The sequence below is a fragment of the Bicyclus anynana genome, chromosome 18, assembly GCF_947172395.1.
Source record: "Bicyclus anynana chromosome 18, ilBicAnyn1.1, whole genome shotgun sequence".
Classification (NCBI taxonomy): Eukaryota; Metazoa; Arthropoda; class Insecta; order Lepidoptera; family Nymphalidae; genus Bicyclus; species Bicyclus anynana.
The window spans coordinates 6,383,189-6,400,688 of NC_069100.1; the positions used below are offsets into that span (position 1 = coordinate 6,383,189).

The following is a 17,500-nucleotide window of genomic DNA, read 5'->3' on the forward strand; positions in this document are numbered from 1 at the left end:
TATACACCGCTGTACTATTATGATAATTTAATTTCATTATTTTCGTAACCAGTTGCATAAAATTAGATTTCATGCTTTCACATATCACAGTGTAAATAAATAAATTATTTAAACAGTCGGGACCTGTAAAAAAATGTAGACGAACATCATTCTATTCAATATAATAATAGGTCCCGACTGTTTTCTAATTTTCCAATTTTCTAATTGCTTTCTACACACGTGGACTGAGCTTGTTATTTTCTTTTCAGTTTTTGTATAATTTATGCAGTCGGGTTTTTTTTATTTGTTTAATTAATTTATTTATTTCACAACACCTTTTCAGTTACGATAGATATATTTGTTGGTTGCACGTTACAATAACATGTTGCAATAGTAAAAAAAAAAAAAATGTTTTTTTTCACTTCGACTCTATATAGCGTCTCACAGGTAGTGTTGTTGGTTTTTTTTTTTTATTTTTTTTCATTTCACCTATCTAAGAAAGAACACTTGGGTTATTAACCTCCTCCTTTTTTTTTTTTGAAGTCGGTTAAAAATGTAAATACCCTAAACAACAACAACAACAACAACAACAACAACAACAACAACAACAACAACAACAACAACAACAACAACAACAACAACAACAACAACAACAACAACTAGTCGAGTAGAAAGTGTAGAAAAAGTTGTTCACGAAACACCTCGCCATCCGCCAAACCCCAAAAACCCCCCCCCCCCCCCCCCCCCCCCCTCCGAGTCATTTTCGTAGTCGAAAATGTTTTTCCGGCCCGTTTTCGGGACACACAATAAACGAACGGCTCGATTTTTTGATTCGTTCAAAATAACACATACACATGTACACAGATTGCGCCGTCAGCGCGTTTACTACTATGACAGGGTCGTGGCGCGTCGACGTTTGAGGTGATTGTGTGAGAGTCTGGTGGCGCTCGCTTTTCTTCTCGGGTGTCGACGTGACACGGCGCGTGTTGTGCGTGTGCGCGTGCGCGCGTGTTATTGTGTTTTGCGATATGTTTGAATATATACGTACGTACGTACATGTCAATATATTAATTTATATGTGTGTGTACGTATGTATATATACGAATATACAACGTGGTGCGTGTGCGCGCGCGCGTACGTTCAAAAACAAAAAAAAACAACGGCGTTGCAACCGACGGAATCGCGTTTGACGCTTTTCCACACCCCGTGTAGTATGTATAATCGTCGTACGGCGAGAAATTCACAAACCACGGTGTCGGTAGCTTGATTTACTGTGTGCGGGGCGGCATCGTGTGTCGCCCTGGAACAATGTGTACTCCCAACTTGATTGAGCAATCAGTGAGTCTGGATGACGGTCTCTCACACTCCGGGCGACGACCCACGTGTGGTTTTCCGCAGAGTCACTGTTAAAACACTTACGGCTTCACTCTAGCAGTGGAGCGCCGTGTGTGGTATGTACGTCTCGTTCATAGAACGTTCAAGTTTCTTTGGGACCCGACGACAGCACTGCGAGAGTGTCTAATGGCATACTTTTCTGTGCGGTCGGAGGACGTGTCCTGTGAGATTGCGTCGTGTACGCTCTTCTTGCACAATGTCGGGCACCGCGCCGCGCTCCGTTCGCCGGAGCCGTGGCGCGATCACGTGCTTCAGAGGCCCTCTGCCACGCACGCACACCACCACCCACTCCCCCGCCTGTCGCGTGCGACGTGTGTCCGTCGAGCTTCCGGGTTGGGGACGAAGTGTGGGTGTGTGTTTGTGGGTCGTGTGGCGGGGGGAAGAGAGCTTAGATGATATATCGATATCTGCTCCCTGGTTGATCCTGCCAGTAGTTATATGCTTGTCTCAAAGATTAAGCCATGCATGTCTCAGTGCAAGCCGTATTAAGGCGATACCGCGAATGGCTCAATATATCAGTTTTGGTTCCTTAGATCTTACTCGGTTACTTGGATAACTGTGGTAATTCTAGAGCTAATACATGCAATCAGAACTCTGACCAGTGATGGGACGAGTGCTTTTATTAGATCAAAACCAATCGACGGAGGGCCTCGCGTCCGAAGTCGTTAATTTTGATGAATCTGGATAACTTTTGCCGATCGCACGGTCCAGTACCGGCGACGCATCTTTCAAATGTCTGCCTTATCAACTTTCGATGGTAGTTTCTGCGACTACCATGGTTGTCACGGGTAACGGGGAATCAGGGTTCGATTCCGGAGAGGGAGCCTGAGAAACGGCTACCACATCCAAGGAAGGCAGCAGGCGCGCAAATTACCCACTCCCGGCACGGGGAGGTAGTGACGAAAAATAACGATACGGGACTCTTACGAGGCCTCGTAATCGGAATGAGTACACTTTAAATATTTTAACGAGGAACAATTGGAGGGCAAGTCTGGTGCCAGCAGCCGCGGTAATTCCAGCTCCAATAGCGTATACTAAAATTGTTGCGGTTAAAAAGCTCGTAGTTGCATTTGTGCGCCGCGCTGTCGGTGCACCGCATCCGCGGTGATACTGACACGTCTGCGGAGCATATCGTCGGTGAGCCGTCGTTAACGCGACGGTTCAATATCAAAATCCTATCGCGGTGCTCTTCGTTGAGTGTCGAGATGGGCCGACAATTTTACTTTGAACAAATTAGAGTGCTCAAAGCGGGCTCAAAATGCCGCTTGAATATTTCGTGCATGGAATAATAGAATATGATCTCGGTTCTATTTTGTTGGTTTTCAGAACTCCGAGGTAATGATTAATAGGGATAACTGGGGGCATTCGTATTGCGACGTTAGAGGTGAAATTCTTGGATCGTCGCAAGACGAACATCAGCGAAAGCATTTGCCAAAGGTGTTTTCATCAATCAAGAACGAAAGTTAGAGGTTCGAAGGCGATTAGATACCGCCCTAGTTCTAACCGTAAATATGTCATCTAGCGATCCGCCGACGTTACTACAATGGCTCGGCGGGCAGCTTCCGGGAAACCAAAGATTTTGGACTCCGGGGGGAGTATGGTTGCAAAGCTGAAACTTAAAGGAATTGACGGAAGGGCACCACCAGGAGTGGAGCCTGCGGCTTAATTTGACTCAACACGGGAAATCTCACCAGGCCCGGACACCGGAAGGATTGACAGATTAACAGCTCTTTCTTGATTCGGTGGGTGGTGGTGCATGGCCGTTCTTAGTTGGTGGAGCGATTTGTCTGGTTAATTCCGGTAACGAACGAGACTCTAGCCTGCTAAATAGGCGTCGTCATTTAGGTGTGCGCGACTCCGGTCGCGCAACTCACTGGCGGCGTATTAAAGTTCTTCTTAGAGGGACCGGCGTCTTCGAGGCGCACGAGATTGAGCAATAACAGGTCTGTGATGCCCTTAGATGTCCTGGGCCGCACGCGCGCTACACTGAAGGAATCAGCATGTTCTCCCTGGCCTAGAGGCCCGGGCAACCCGTTGAAACTCCTTCGTGCTGGGGATTGGGGTTTGCAATTATCCCCCATAAACGAGGAATTCCTAGTAATCGCGGGTCATAAGCCCGCGATGATTAAGTCCCTGCCCTTTGTACACACCGCCCGTCGCTACTACCGATTGAATGATTTAGTGAGGTCTTCGGACCGACACGCGGTGGCTTCACGGCCGTCGGCGTTGCTGGGAAGTTGACCAAACTTGATCATTTAGAGGAAGTAAAAGTCGTAACAAGGTTTCCGTAGGGGAACCTGCGGAAGGATCATTAACGTACCGCGTACGCACATGTTTGCGTTTGCGCGTGCTCGTGTTGTCAGAGACGCACCGATCTAACCTCACTCACTCACTCACTCACTCACTCACTCACTCGCTCACTCGTACCACCCAACAAAACGACAACGCATGTGCACAACAAAAAACGAGAAAATGAAAACCATTACCCTGGACGGTGGATCACTTGGCTCGCGGGTCGATGAAGAACGCAGTTAACTGCGCGTCATAGTGTGAACTGCAGGACACATTTGAACATCGACATTTCGAACGTACATTTCGGTCCGTGGAGAAACATCCAGGACCACTCCTGTCTGAGGGCCGGCTGCATAAATACACACACCACACTGTCCACACAGTGCGACACGTGGCGCGTCCGGTGCAGTGCGTGCGTGCGCCGTTCGACGAGAGTGTCTCTCGATCGGCGGCGGCGCACGCGCTCCGCAGGTCCGCTCAAAAATATCACACGTGTGTGCGTGTGCGTGCGTCCGTGCGCGCTCGTCCCACCGACCCTTCCGTTTACGGTGAATCTGTGGCGACGTACGCGCGCACGTGTACGTGCGTGCCGCTGACGCGCACGCGTAGGCGGACTCGACGTCCGGACTCGCGCGGCGGCGCCGTGCGCTCTCGCGGCGCGCCCCTCTCGCCTCGCGGCGGGGGAGCGCGCTCGCGTGCGCGAACGGCGCCGTCGAGCCGACGGATATCGCGTCTGCCTCCACTTTTATCGTTGGCCTCAGATCAGGGAGGATCACCCGCCGAATTTAAGCATATTAGTAAGCGGAGGAAAAGAAACTAACCAGGATTTCGTTAGTAGCGGCGAGCGAACGCGAATCAGCCCAGCACTGAATCGCGCGGCTTTAACGGTCGCGGGAGATGTGGTGTTCGGGAGGTTCCGCTATCTCGCCGTCGCCGCTCCCGTCAAAGTTCGTCTTGAACGGGGCCGCTTTCCCGTAGAGGGTGCCAGGCCCGTAGCGACGGAGCGAGGCGGCGAGAGGGACGCTCCTCAGAGTCGGGTTGCTTGAGAGTGCAGCCCTAAGTGGGTGGTAAACTCCATCTAAGGCTAAATATTACCGCGAGACCGATAGCGAACAAGTACCGTGAGGGAAAGTTGAAAAGAACTTTGAAGAGAGAGTTCAAGAGTACGTGAAACCGTTCAGGGGTAAACCTGCGAAACTCGAATGAACGAACGGAGAGATTCATCGACATCCGACGGCGCGCGGGCGCGCGCCTCGATGTCGCGCGCGTGCCCCCTCGCGGGTGCCGCGGCGCGGCACGGGTCGCGTCCGTCCAGTACCGTCGGCGTCGTGCACTTCTCTCTCAGTAATGCATCGCGACCCGTTCGACGTCGGCTTGAGCGCCGTCCGATTCGCCCAGCGGCGGGCTCGCGCCCTCCGCTGGACCGCGACGGTGGCCGGCCGGCTGTCGGACGGTATAGAAGTGAACCGCGCACGCGCCTCGCGCGCGTCCGGCCCGACGCAAGCTCGCGCCGTACACACTGAAGGTCGCGGTCCTGCCTGAGCGCGGACCGCGACGCGGCGCCGCTGCTGTCGCAGCCGTGACGTCTCGGACCGTGCGCGTCTCAGTCTGCGATGAGTCATTTTCGGGCACTCGCAGGACCCGTCTTGAAACACGGACCAAGGAGTCTAGCATGTGTGCGAGTCATTGAGTTGTCTTTGTCACAAAACTGAAAGGCGCAACGAAAGTGAACGTAGGGAGGATGGAGCGCCGGTCCCGGTCGGCCTCCCGCACTCCCGAGGCGTCTCGTTTCCAATCCGTGAATGCAGGCGCGCTCCGAGCACAGATGCTGGGACCCGAAAGATGGTGAACTATGCCTGGTCAGGTCGAAGTCAGGGGAAACCCTGATGGAGGACCGTAGCGATTCTGACGTGCAAATCGATCGTCGGAACTGGGTATAGGGGCGAAAGACTAATCGAACCATCTAGTAGCTGGTTCCGTCCGAAGTTTCCCTCAGGATAGCTGGCGTCGACAGCGACAGTCCCATCCGGTAAAGCGAATGATTAGAGGCATTGGGGCCGAAACGACCTCAACCTATTCTCAAACTTTAAATGGGTGAGAGCTCCGGCTTACTCGAACGATGAAGCCGGAGATCTGATGACGGTGCCAAGTGGGCCAATTTTGGTAAGCAGAACTGGCGCTGTGGGATGAACCAAACGTAGTGTTAAGGCGCCTAAAAAACGCTCATGGGACACCATGAAAGGCGTTGGTCGCTCATGACAGCAGGACGGTGGCCATGGAAGTCGGAATCCGCTAAGGAGTGTGCAACGACTCACCTGCCGAAGCAACCAGCCCTGAAAATGGATGGCGCTGAAGCGTTTTGCCTATACAATACCGTTACGGGCAAGTGGGACGCGCGCTCCTCGGACGCGCGTCATTATGCCGTAACGAGTAGGACGTGCGCGGCGGAGAGCGCAGAAGGGTCTGGGCGTGAGCCCGCTTGGAGCCTCCGTCGGTGCAGATCTTGGTGGTAGTAGCAAATACTCCAGCGAGGCCCTGGAGGACTGACGTGGAGAAGGGTTTCGCGTGAACAGTAGTTGCTCGCGAGTCAGTCGATCCTAAGCTCAAGGAGAGATCTTATGTCGATGCGGCGTGTTTTCTTTTGTGACAAACAACGCCCGTTGAGCGAAAGGGAATCCGGTTCCTATTCCGGAACCCGGCAGCGGAACCGTTTCAACAATCGTTCCCTCGTTTCAAAGCGAGCGTTCGACGGGGTAACCCAAAGTGGCCTGAAGACGCCGCCGAGGGGTCCGGGAAGAGTTTTCTTTTCTGCCTGAGCGTTCGAGTTCCATGGAATCCTATAGAAGGGAGATATGGTTCGGAACGCGAAGAGCACCGCATTTGCGGCGGTGTCCGGATACTCTCTGCGGACCTTGAAAATTCAGGTGAGGGATGTACGTGGAGATGTCGCGCCGGTTCGTACCCATATCCGCAGCAGGTCTCCAAGGTGAAGAGCCTCTAGTCGATAGAATAATGTAGGTAAGGGAAGTCGGCAAATTGGATCCGTAACTTCGGAATAAGGATTGGCTCTGAGGACCGGGGCGTGTCGGGTTTGGACGGGAAGCGGATGCGGCCGGTGCCGGGCCTGGTCGATGCTCGTGCGTCTCTCGGGGCGCTCGGGCGGAATCCGGACCCGCGTTCCGGCCTTCCGCGGATCTTCCTAGCCGTAAGGCCGCGTCGGTTTCGTCTCGTGCGCGACCGGCGCGGTTCTGTACGACCGCCGTTCAACGGTCAGCTCAGAACTGGCACGGACAAGGGGAATCCGACTGTCTAATTAAAACAAAGCATTGCGATGGCCCTCGCGGGTGTTGACGCAATGTGATTTCTGCCCAGTGCTCTGAATGTCAACGTGAAGAGATTCAAGCAAGCGCGGGTAAACGGCGGGAGTAACTATGACTCTCTTAAGGTAGCCAAATGCCTCGTCATCTAATTAGTGACGCGCATGAATGGATTAACGAGATTCCCGCTGTCCCTATCTACTACTAAAGTACTAACTAAAGGAAAGTCAAAAACTAAAGGAGGCTCAACATAAGGTTAAACCAGGGGCTCCCGCTGCAGACGCTCCCCTGACAGCACCAGTCTCCTATTCCTCGGCCCTACGATTGGGCAGGAAGGCTGAACCGGTCCCCATCCGACAGGGTGGACCTGTCCTGGCATTTTACCCGGCTGGAGACCAGACGGGAAAGATAAAGACCGCGGAAGAAACCAAGGCCGAGCTTAAGAGGTCTATTAAGCCGGCGGAAATAAACGTCCAGGTGGCAAGGGTCCGCAAGGTGGGAAACGCAGGGGTGGTCGTCCAGACCACCTCACCTTTGGCGGCCGAAAGGCTGCGGAACGCAGTCCCACCCACGCTGCGTGTCACGGAACCCACAAGGAGGTCGCCTAGAGTCTGCCTGAGAGACCTCGACGGGGATCCAGCAGAAAACGACGTCCTCGCGGCCCTATACGATCAGAATCTGCGGGCCTCCTCAGAGTGGTCGCTCGAGAGGGTCGCTAGGGAGGGGAAAGTGTATAAGCGCCGAGGGCGCAGAGCTGGATCCACCACCGTCGTCATAGAGTGCTCGCCCGCCTTGCGTGATGTACTGGTCAACAAAGGCCACCTGTATATCGGGTGGCAGTCGGTGGAAGCCCTGGACCACGTCCAGGTGACATGCTGCAACAAGTGTCAGCAATACGGCCACCCGGAAAAATACTGCCGGGCCACAGCGGCGACCTGCGGCAAGTGCGGTGCCACTGGGCACCAGAAAGCAGAATGCCAGGCGCCTACAGCCCAGTGCGCGACTTGCCACAAGTTTGGCCGCACGGACGCCGCCACTCACACTACGGCGTCAAGAGCATGTCCAGCGCGCCGCTACGCCGAGGAAAGGGCCGTCGCAAGCACAAATTATGGCTGAGCTCAGGATCGGGCAACTCAACCTAAACGGCTCAAGACTTGCCACTCAGGAATTGCCGGCCATTGCCAGAGAGCAGCGCCTGGATGTTGTTCTTGTACAAGAACAATACTCCCAGGCGCAGCCAGAGCTGGCCTTAATACAAAGCGGGAGCTCGGCCATGGCGGCCATATACGTGTCATCGCGGCGGTTTAGTGTGGCGGCCTTGCCGCACTTGTCCAACGAGCACTGCGCAGTCGCCGCTGTGCGGGTGGGTAACTGGGAGTGTGCGGTTGTCTCCGCATACTTCCAGTACTCACACCCCATAGACGGACACCTTTGCCACCTGGAGAGAGTCATGGATAGCCTGCAAGCAGCAGAAGAAGGTCGACGGATCTTTGTCGGGGCAGACGTCAATGCCCACTCGCCGCTATGGCATAGCCCACGACGGCATCTAGTGGGGAGGGGCGCCGAAGCGGAGCATCGCCGCAAATCAATGGAGGAAATGATTGGGTCCCGTGACATCATCGTGAACAACAAGGAAGGCCAACCCTTCACATACAGCGGTCCAAACGGTGAGTCTAACATTGACGTTACCCTCTCCACTAGAAGCGCTCACATAAATGACTGGCGGGTGCATGTGGGCGTGTCGTCGAGCGACCACCGCCTCATCACGTATACACTGACACCACTGCGCTCACGAGTCGAAGAGTGCGCTGAGCTGATGGTAGGGGAGCCGCCGAGGTTTCGGGTAAGTGGGGTGGACTGGCCTCGATTTCGCGCGACGGTGGGTGCCCGCATGGGCTACCTACCGTCCCACAGACCAGCATCGGCACTAGCAAGCGCCTTCACTGAGATCGTTGTGCGAACATCGCACGAGTGTCTTGGTGTTAAGGCAAGCCGTGAGTTCTACGGGTACGAGTGGTGGTCGCCGGGACTGGACAGGCAGAGGAGGTTTGTTGGGGTCAGCGCCTTGTGTCTTCGGGTGAGAAGGAGATCTGACCGTGGTATGTTGTTGATAATAATTTAAGCCAGCGTAAACTGTATTAATATCAAGTTTATTTAATATTAGATTGTACAAGTAAAACGCGACAATTTGATCGGTCGTTCAATGCGCAGTGCCGTGTCGTGCGTCGCGCAGGTCTTGGTTCCTCGTCCCGCGCCCCGCGCTCCGCTCGCCCGTATGCGCAGGCGCAGCCAGTAATTGTCGTGAACATACTCCCCCCGTTGAAGTATCTTCAACTGGAAGAGGACATAGGGTGTTGAACGCTCGTTTCATAATGCCCTTTTTTGTCTTGATTTCGGCCACCCTTGCTACGCCGTCTCGTCCGGGAAATACACGCAGTACTCTCCCAAGCAGCCACAGGAGAGGTGGGCAGCCTTTGTCTTTTATCACCACCAGTGCTCCTTCTTTTAATTCTCCTTGTGATTTTGCCCACTTCGTTTTTTGTTGAAGTATTGTAATGTACTCGTGGGAAAACCTATTCCAGAAATGCTGCTTCAGTAGTTGAATGCGTTCAAATCTGGCAAGGGACGATATTCTGCTGCAAGTGATTGGTGTTTGTGGTACGAACGTAAGAGGTCGCCCAATGAGAAAATGAGCTGGAGTGAGTGGACAGAGATCGGACGGATCATCGGATAAGGGAGTAATTGGACGAGAGTTTAAAATTGCTTCTATTTGGATTAACAATGTATTCATCTCTTCGTAGTCTAAATGTGTCAAACCTAGAACGCGTCGTAGATGATATTTAACAGATTTGACCGCAGACTCCCACAAGCCACCAAAATGAGGAGTGTATGCCGGAATAAATGAAAATTTTATACCTTCTTCAACCATGTCTATGGGAGAAATTTGACTTAAGACCTTAGAAAGCTCATTAAATGTTCCAACAAACGTAGTTCCCCGATCTGAATACAGAGTTCTAGGCTTTCCTTTACGCGAGCAAAATCTATTTAGAGAAGCCAAATAAGCCTCCTTTGTCATGTCAGAAACAAGCTCTAAATGCACGGCTTTTGTGGCTAAGCAGATAAACACACAAATGTAAGATTTGATAAGTTTGCTTCCTCGACCTTTGCGATTGGCTATCATTACTGGCCCGGCATAATCCACGCCACTTTCTATGAAAGGATGTTCTAGTTCCGCTCGTTGTTTTGGTAAGTTACCCATGATGGGCTGAATGATATTTCCTTGGAATCTAGAACATTTAACGCAAGAGCGAACTATAAGCTTCGCCAAATTTGTGCCTCCTAAAGGCCAATATTTATGCCGAACTGTTGCTAAGAGAAGTCGTGGACCTGCATGTAAATATTTTTTATGTGTACTTTCGAAAATAAGTCTACATAAAGGATGTTTGCCGCTTAGAAGGATCGGATGTTTTGTGTTAAAATCATATTTCGTGTTGGCGAGTCTACCACCTACGCGAATCAGTTTATTTTCATCTATGAATGGTGAAAGAGGTAGAAGTTTATTTTTATATGGCAGAGTTTTATTAGAAATAAGTAACTTTCTTTCCTCTGAAAATGACTCTTCTTGAGCGACCCTTAATAGAAGTTCGTTGGCTTTATCAAGTTCGTTCAAGGTCATACTGCCGCTGATCCTTTTGGTTAATTTACGACAGTTATTTATAAATCTAAATGCAAAAGCAACAATACGCTGCAACTTTGGAAATGAAGAAACCTTTTTAATTAAATCGGATAAAATGTTTTGCTCATCAGTAATGTGAAAAGATTTTACTATAATTGTTTCCGGTAATTCAGACGTCTCGGCTTTGGGCTTTACTGGCCAATGAACTATGTCGGACTGCAAAAATGATGGCCCCGACCACCACAATGAAGAATTGCCTAATACCTCAGCCTTCGCACCTCGTGACGCTATATCAGCCGGGTTTTCCTTAGTTGGAACGTACCGACATTCGTAATCAGAAAAACCTTCCTGTATCTCGGAAACACGATGACGAACAAATGGTTTCAATTGACTGGGAGAAGAGTTAAGCCAACTTAAAACAATAGTGGAATCTGACCACAAAATACATTTACTAAATCGAAGCGTCAAAGCACCTAATATTTTTAAACCTAATCTAGCTCCAAGAAGAGCACTTAGCAGTTCTAATCGAGGAATTGAGGTAGTCTTTAACGGAGCTACCTTACTTTTGGATGCTAAGAGACGAGTACTTATTGTACCATTACTGTCTAAACATCTTACATATACACATGTAGCATAAGCCTTTTCAGATGCATCTGTAAAAATATGTAGTTGTACATCTGTAGGTGAGTCTGAAGTAACGCATCTAGGTATATTTAAGGTATTTAAATAAGGAAGTGATTCAGCGAAATTAAGCCATGCTTTTCTGATATGTGATGGAACTGGTTCGTCCCAATCACATTTGTGTATCCACAATTGCTGCATTAGTATTTTTGCTTCCACTATGCATGGTGATACCAGACCTAGTGGATCAAATACTTGAGCAATTGTGGATAAAATTTGACGTTTATTAACGACATTATGTGAAGTTATATTTATAGAAAAAAGAAGTGTGTCAGGATTGAAATTCCAAATTAAACCTAATGTTTTAGAAAAATTATCGCCACTAAGATTAACAGATCCCTCTGCCTTGTGGTCACCTGAAATAGCTAGCAAGATGTCTTTATTATTGGAATACCATTTACGCAAATTTAATTGAGCTGATGACAATGCACTTATTACTCCACGACATAAAGATATTGTATCATGAATAGTTGTGTGTCCGGATAAAAAATCGTCAACATAAAAATCGTGACGAATAGCTCGCTTGACATTTGTATCTGTCGCCTCATGACTTAACTGAAGTAAACACCTAGTAGCCAAATATGGCGCTGAAGCTGTACCATAGGTAACAGTGTTAAGCTGATAGCTTTTGAGAGGCTGAGATGAATCAAACCTCCATAAAATTTGTTGAAGCTTACGATGTTCCTTAGAGATTTCTGTTTGACGGTACATTTTCTCAATGTCTGCCGTTACTACATATTTATGCTGACGGAAACGCAACAATATTGACAACAAATCATCTTGGATTGTAGGCCCTACCTTTAAGATATCATTAAGAGATTTCCCTGATGTCGTTACAGCTGACGCATCATACACCACGCGTAATTTAGTAGTAGTCGATTCCCTTAACACACCATGGTGAGGTAAATAACATGCAGATTTTGAAGAATGTGATTCTAGTTCTGACATGTGCCCAAGAGTGAGATACTCTTCCATGAAATTTACATAAAGTTGTCTCATGTTTGGATTTGCGTCAAGCCTACGCTCTAAAGAAAGAAACCTACTCTTTGCCATTTGATAGGAATCCCCTAATACATCGGGTGAATCTTTCAGTGGTAAGGAAACTATGAAGCGTCCATCAGCTTTACGTTTTGTAGTTTGTACGAAATGTTCCTCGCATTCTCTTTCTTCTTGAGACAAATGGTGTTTTGGAGAAATAGAATCTAACTCCCAGAATCGCGAGAGATCAAAGTCTAAATTTCTATTGAGCATGCAAACGTTATTTTTATTATGTGCATTAATAGCACCTGAAACAAGCCACCCTAGCTGAGTTTCGAACAGAGTGGGTTTATGTTTGCCTAAAGAAATGCGATTTGTTCCGATAACGCTCCAAAATACATCTGCTCCTACCAAGATATCTATTGCAGATGGAATATGAAATGACGGATCGGCTAAGCAAATTCCTGAGGGTATTTCTAAATCTTGAAGATTGATATAAGCTGATGGTTGTAAAGTAGTGATAGTTGGCAGTACTATACAATCAATGCATTTTTTATAATTACCAACATAGGACTCAAACGCTAATGAGCAAGACTGTGAACTGTTTAAAGCTTGACTATTTATGCCTGTAACCTTCGAATCGACAAGGCGTGTATTAAGTTTCAACTTTGCACAAAATTCTTTTGTTATAAAATGAGAAGTACTTCCATTATCTAGTAAAATTCTAGCAGCATGAGGATGACCATTGTTATCAAGGACCTTTACTAAAGCTGTAGAAAGTAAAACAGTTGAAGGAGTAAAAAGTGGTACATTTAATTTTTTCGCTGATAAAGCTACATTTTCTATGTTAGCAGGATTATTAGTTTCATGCGAATGTAATAATGTATTGTGCCTTTTGGCGCAATAATTGCATTTTGGAAATCTACATTTAAATTCTGGATGACCAGTTGTGCGTAGGCAAACTTTGCAGACCTTTAAGTCTTTAACCTTTTGAATACGAGTTTCAACTGGCAGTGCCCGAAAGGATTCACAATTATACAAATAGTGATCTTTTTTGCAAAAAGGACATGATCTAGGTTTACTAGTTGATGCTACAATAAAACTTTTAGGTTTATTACTGTTTAATGAATGTTTACTATTATCTTGCTTTGTAGCATCTAAGGTTTCTAAAACATTAGCTCTATTTGAAAGGAATTTTAAAAATGTTTCCAAAGTAGGAGAATCTTTTAATTTATTCCTATGTGTCTCCCATTCTCTTTTAGTCACACTATCTAAATTTCCGGTTGTTATGTGAATTATTAAAATGTCCCAATGTTGAACAGCATGACCTAAATTCGCTAAAGCTCTTAAGTTTTTATTAATAGTGTCAACTAAATTACGCAAACCCACACTCGATTCCTTTTGAATGGAATCCAATTTAAAAAGCGCATTTAAATGATGATTTTCAAGAAGGCGTTTATTGTCATATCGATCGCATAGAATTTTCCATGCTGATTGGTAATTATCACCGCAAAAATCCAACCCTGAAATCGATGACGCAGCATTGCCTTTAAGTGATGCACGTAAGTAATGAAATTTACTAATTGGTTCAATAGTATCATCATTATGGATTAACGAACTAAAAGTATCTCTAAAGCCGAGCCAGTATTGATATTCGCCATTAAAGTATGGTAAATCTATTTTAGGAAGTTTTACAACCTTACGTTTGTGTGGATCTGAAGCATCAGAATGTACCATCGCCGATGATTCGAGTGGTTCCTTACGATGACTTGTTAATAAAGCCCTTCCCGCAGCCACAAGCGAATAGTATAACGTCTCAAATGTTTGACGTTCTTGGTACTCGTCTTCGGGCGATTCGGAAAGTTCTTCTAATTCACTCTGAAAATTGTCAAAGTCATCATATAATTTCTCAATTCTATCTAATCGCAACTGAATTTCAATTTCATTTTGAATTAAATCGGCGTTTTCATTTTCTTTTAAAGAATTTAAAAAGTTTCCAAAATTCGTAACCTTTCCTTTAATGGTGGCTCGCCTTTTAATTAAATTTTTCAGTTGCCTATCGGTCATCTTGTATTGTACTGTAAAAGTATTTTAATTAAACGTAAGAAAAAAGCAATAGCAATTTTGTAAAAAAAAAATGCCTGTTTTAATAAAGTTAAAATTTTAATATAATCCTTCAACAAATATTCGATAATTACTAAGCGCACTGAGCAGTATAAAAAACAACATTCAATATTTATTAATGCCGATTGCGGAAAATAAGAAATAAGCAGTGAATCAGTGCATATATGGATTGCGGGCCGTTAAGCCTCGCGACAAGTGAAAATGAAATAGCTATTCTTTAAAAAGAATGTCTGGCGCACCTCGCACCGCGCAGCGGTGAAGTCAGCGGAATGGAATAGTGAATGTCTATCGCGAAGGATTACCTTACTTCATGTAAAAAGCCGTGATAAATTATTATGCCTAAATTACACAGTGAAGTAAGTATTTAATGTATGAAAATAATGAAAAGCAATAGGTATGCAAATATGCTTAAAAAATATATATATAAATAATTAGGTACATAAGCACATTACTTCACGTGATAAGCTGTAATAATGTAATTATTTAAATTACGCTTTAAATTGCACTATGAAAATAAAGTACCTACCTAGGTTATAAGCAAAAATGCCTTAGAAAAAATCAATAAGTATTAGTTACAATACTTCATTTCACGTAAAAGCTGTAAGAATATAATTATTACGCTTAAATGTACTATGAAATAGGCATAATGTTTAAATCCCATTAAATAAGGAAAAATAATAATAACTACCTACAATATTTGTTTTATTTCACGTAAACAGCTGTAATAGTATTCTATTATTATTTATTACGCTAAATGTACTATGAAAATAAAATATAGTTAATTAAACATTAAAATAACTGCATTAATACTTTATTTCACGTGGTGAGCTATAATAAATTTATTATTACGCTAGGAACACTATGAAAATAAAGTATAACGTATGAGTATAATTAAATAGGTAGTAACTTCATAGAAAGATTATAAACGTTATAATAACTACATTAATACTTTACTTCATGTGATGAGCTACAACAAATTAATTATTACGCTAAAATGCACTATGAAAATAAAGTATTATGTATATAAGATTAATAATAAAAAGATAGTATGGGACTACTTGCAACATGCTAAGAAAATATGTAAGAACTGCATCGATACTCGTAACTACCTACTTTGTTTTACGTGACGCGGTAAAGATATGCCTATTTAACTATCTATTATGAGTAAATTGAACTATAAAATTAGCGTCGGTAATGCATGAACGAATATATAAGTAGTATCTATGCAAGCTTTAAAAAATATATATATATTTAGACCTATATGACTGCGCAGAGATGATACTTGTTAAATAAAATGAATGACGTAAATGTAAAATGAAAAAGCAATAATAGACTAGTGATAAATGGATGAAGAAGGATGGAACAATCTCACGTATGTGTCCGTTGCACTGAATCGCCAATTTCTCATCACCAGATTTCACTTTGTGTACACAATCTTCCAGACCGTTCCAAGCAAGGGTTCCTTTGTTAGCTCGATGGACCATATGTTGGGGTCAGCGCCTTGTGTCTTCGGGTGAGAAGGAGATCTGACCGTGGTATGTTGTTGATAATAATTTAAGCCAGCGTAAACTGTATTAATATCAAGTTTATTTAATATTAGATTGTACAAGTAAAACGCGACAATTTGATCGGTCGTTCAATGCGCAGTGCCGTGTCGTGCGTCGCGCAGGTCTTGGTTCCTCGTCCCGCGCCCCGCGCTCCGCTCGCCCGTATGCGCAGGCGCAGCCAGTAATTGTCGTGAACAAGGTTAGTAGCCAAATTGCGCAGGAAATGGCAGGCAGAGCGGAAGAAGAATGCAGCGAGTGTGCGATTAGCGCAAGTACGAGAGGAATTCCTTGCAGAGCGGCGCAGATACCGGCAACTGATGGTGGCGGAGCAGGACGCGTACCACATGCGAGCGGCGGAATCTGGCAACGCCGACCCGTATGGTCAAGCATACAGGGTCGCCAGCGGCAGGTTCCGTCCGCCATCAAACGTCGTCAATGGGGTCCGATACGCTGAGGGATTTCCGGGGGGGGTTGCTGAGGCCGCGGACAGCCTGCTTTACGCTCTGTGTCCTGACGACAACTTGTCTTCAGATTCAGAGTATCACAGGCAAGTCCGGATTGCGGCAGCGCTCATTCCCTCTGGAACACCTGCTTCGCCGCCGTCCGCCGATGGTCTGTGGGGAATCATAAAATCACTGCCGAATACCGCGCCCGGGATCGACGGGATCACAGCGCGAATCGTTAAGCAAGTGTGGTGGGCGGCATCCGTGGAGTTCCACAGGGTGTTCGCCGCCTGTGTGGAAGAGGGGGTTTTCCCTGATGTGTGGAAGGATGGCAGGCTTATCGTCATCCCGAAGGGTAATGATAAGCCTCTCACTGACCCGAAGGCCTACCGTCCGATTACGCTCCTCCCAGTGTTCGGGAAGATTTTAGAACGAGTAATGCTCATTTGCGCGCCACAGATCACCAGTGGGATCTCGGACTTCCAGCACGGATTCTCTCCGGGTAAGTCGACCGTCACGGCGCTGCAAGCGGTTCTCAGCGCTGCAAAATCTACTGAGTCGAATTACGTACAGGCCATTTTCCTGGATATCTCGGGCGCCTTTGACAACGCCTGGTGGCCCATGATCCTGCTCAAATCTAAAAGGGGAGGCTGTCCGCCGAATGTATACGGCATGCTGGCCAGCTACTTTGCGAACCGGCGTGTCGGTTTGTTCGTCGGAAGCCAGGTGCAGTGGAAAACCTCCACTATGGGGTGCCCGCAGGGATCAGTGCTGGGTCCTACATTGTGGAATGTCCTTCTGGATGACTTGCTTCGGTTGCCGCTACCGGGGGGGGTCAAGGTCATCGCGTACGCGGACGACGTCACGGTGCTGATCGCGGCGGATACTCGCAGAGCGATAGAGTCCGCAGCGTCCGAGTCTATCCGGCAGATTGAGGACTGGGGCCGTCGTAACCGGCTCAGTTTCGCTCCTAACAAGTCGCAAACTATGACGTTCAAGGGCAAGCTGGGGAAGCGGCCCCCGGTCATCAAGCTGGGGGGTAACTCCATCAGGGCCGTGTCGGAGGCC

At 47.1% G+C, this 17,500-nt stretch overlaps 2 non-coding genes and 1 pseudogene across 2 annotated transcripts; all 3 read left to right on the forward strand.

Annotated features, from left to right (window-relative positions):
* The first annotated feature begins 1,785 nt into the window (after positions 1–1,785).
* Positions 1,786–3,688, forward strand: LOC128199022 (small subunit ribosomal RNA). The gene has a single exon (XR_008251726.1). It is a non-coding gene; the product is annotated as a small subunit ribosomal RNA (ribosomal RNA).
* Positions 3,689–3,857: 169 nt separating this feature from the next.
* Positions 3,858–4,014, forward strand: LOC128199118 (5.8S ribosomal RNA). The gene has a single exon (XR_008251795.1). It is a non-coding gene; the product is annotated as a 5.8S ribosomal RNA (ribosomal RNA).
* A 404-nt stretch (positions 4,015–4,418) lies between these two features.
* LOC128199096 (large subunit ribosomal RNA) lies at positions 4,419–7,240 on the forward strand (annotated as a pseudogene).
* Positions 7,241–17,500: the final 10,260 nt, after the last annotated feature.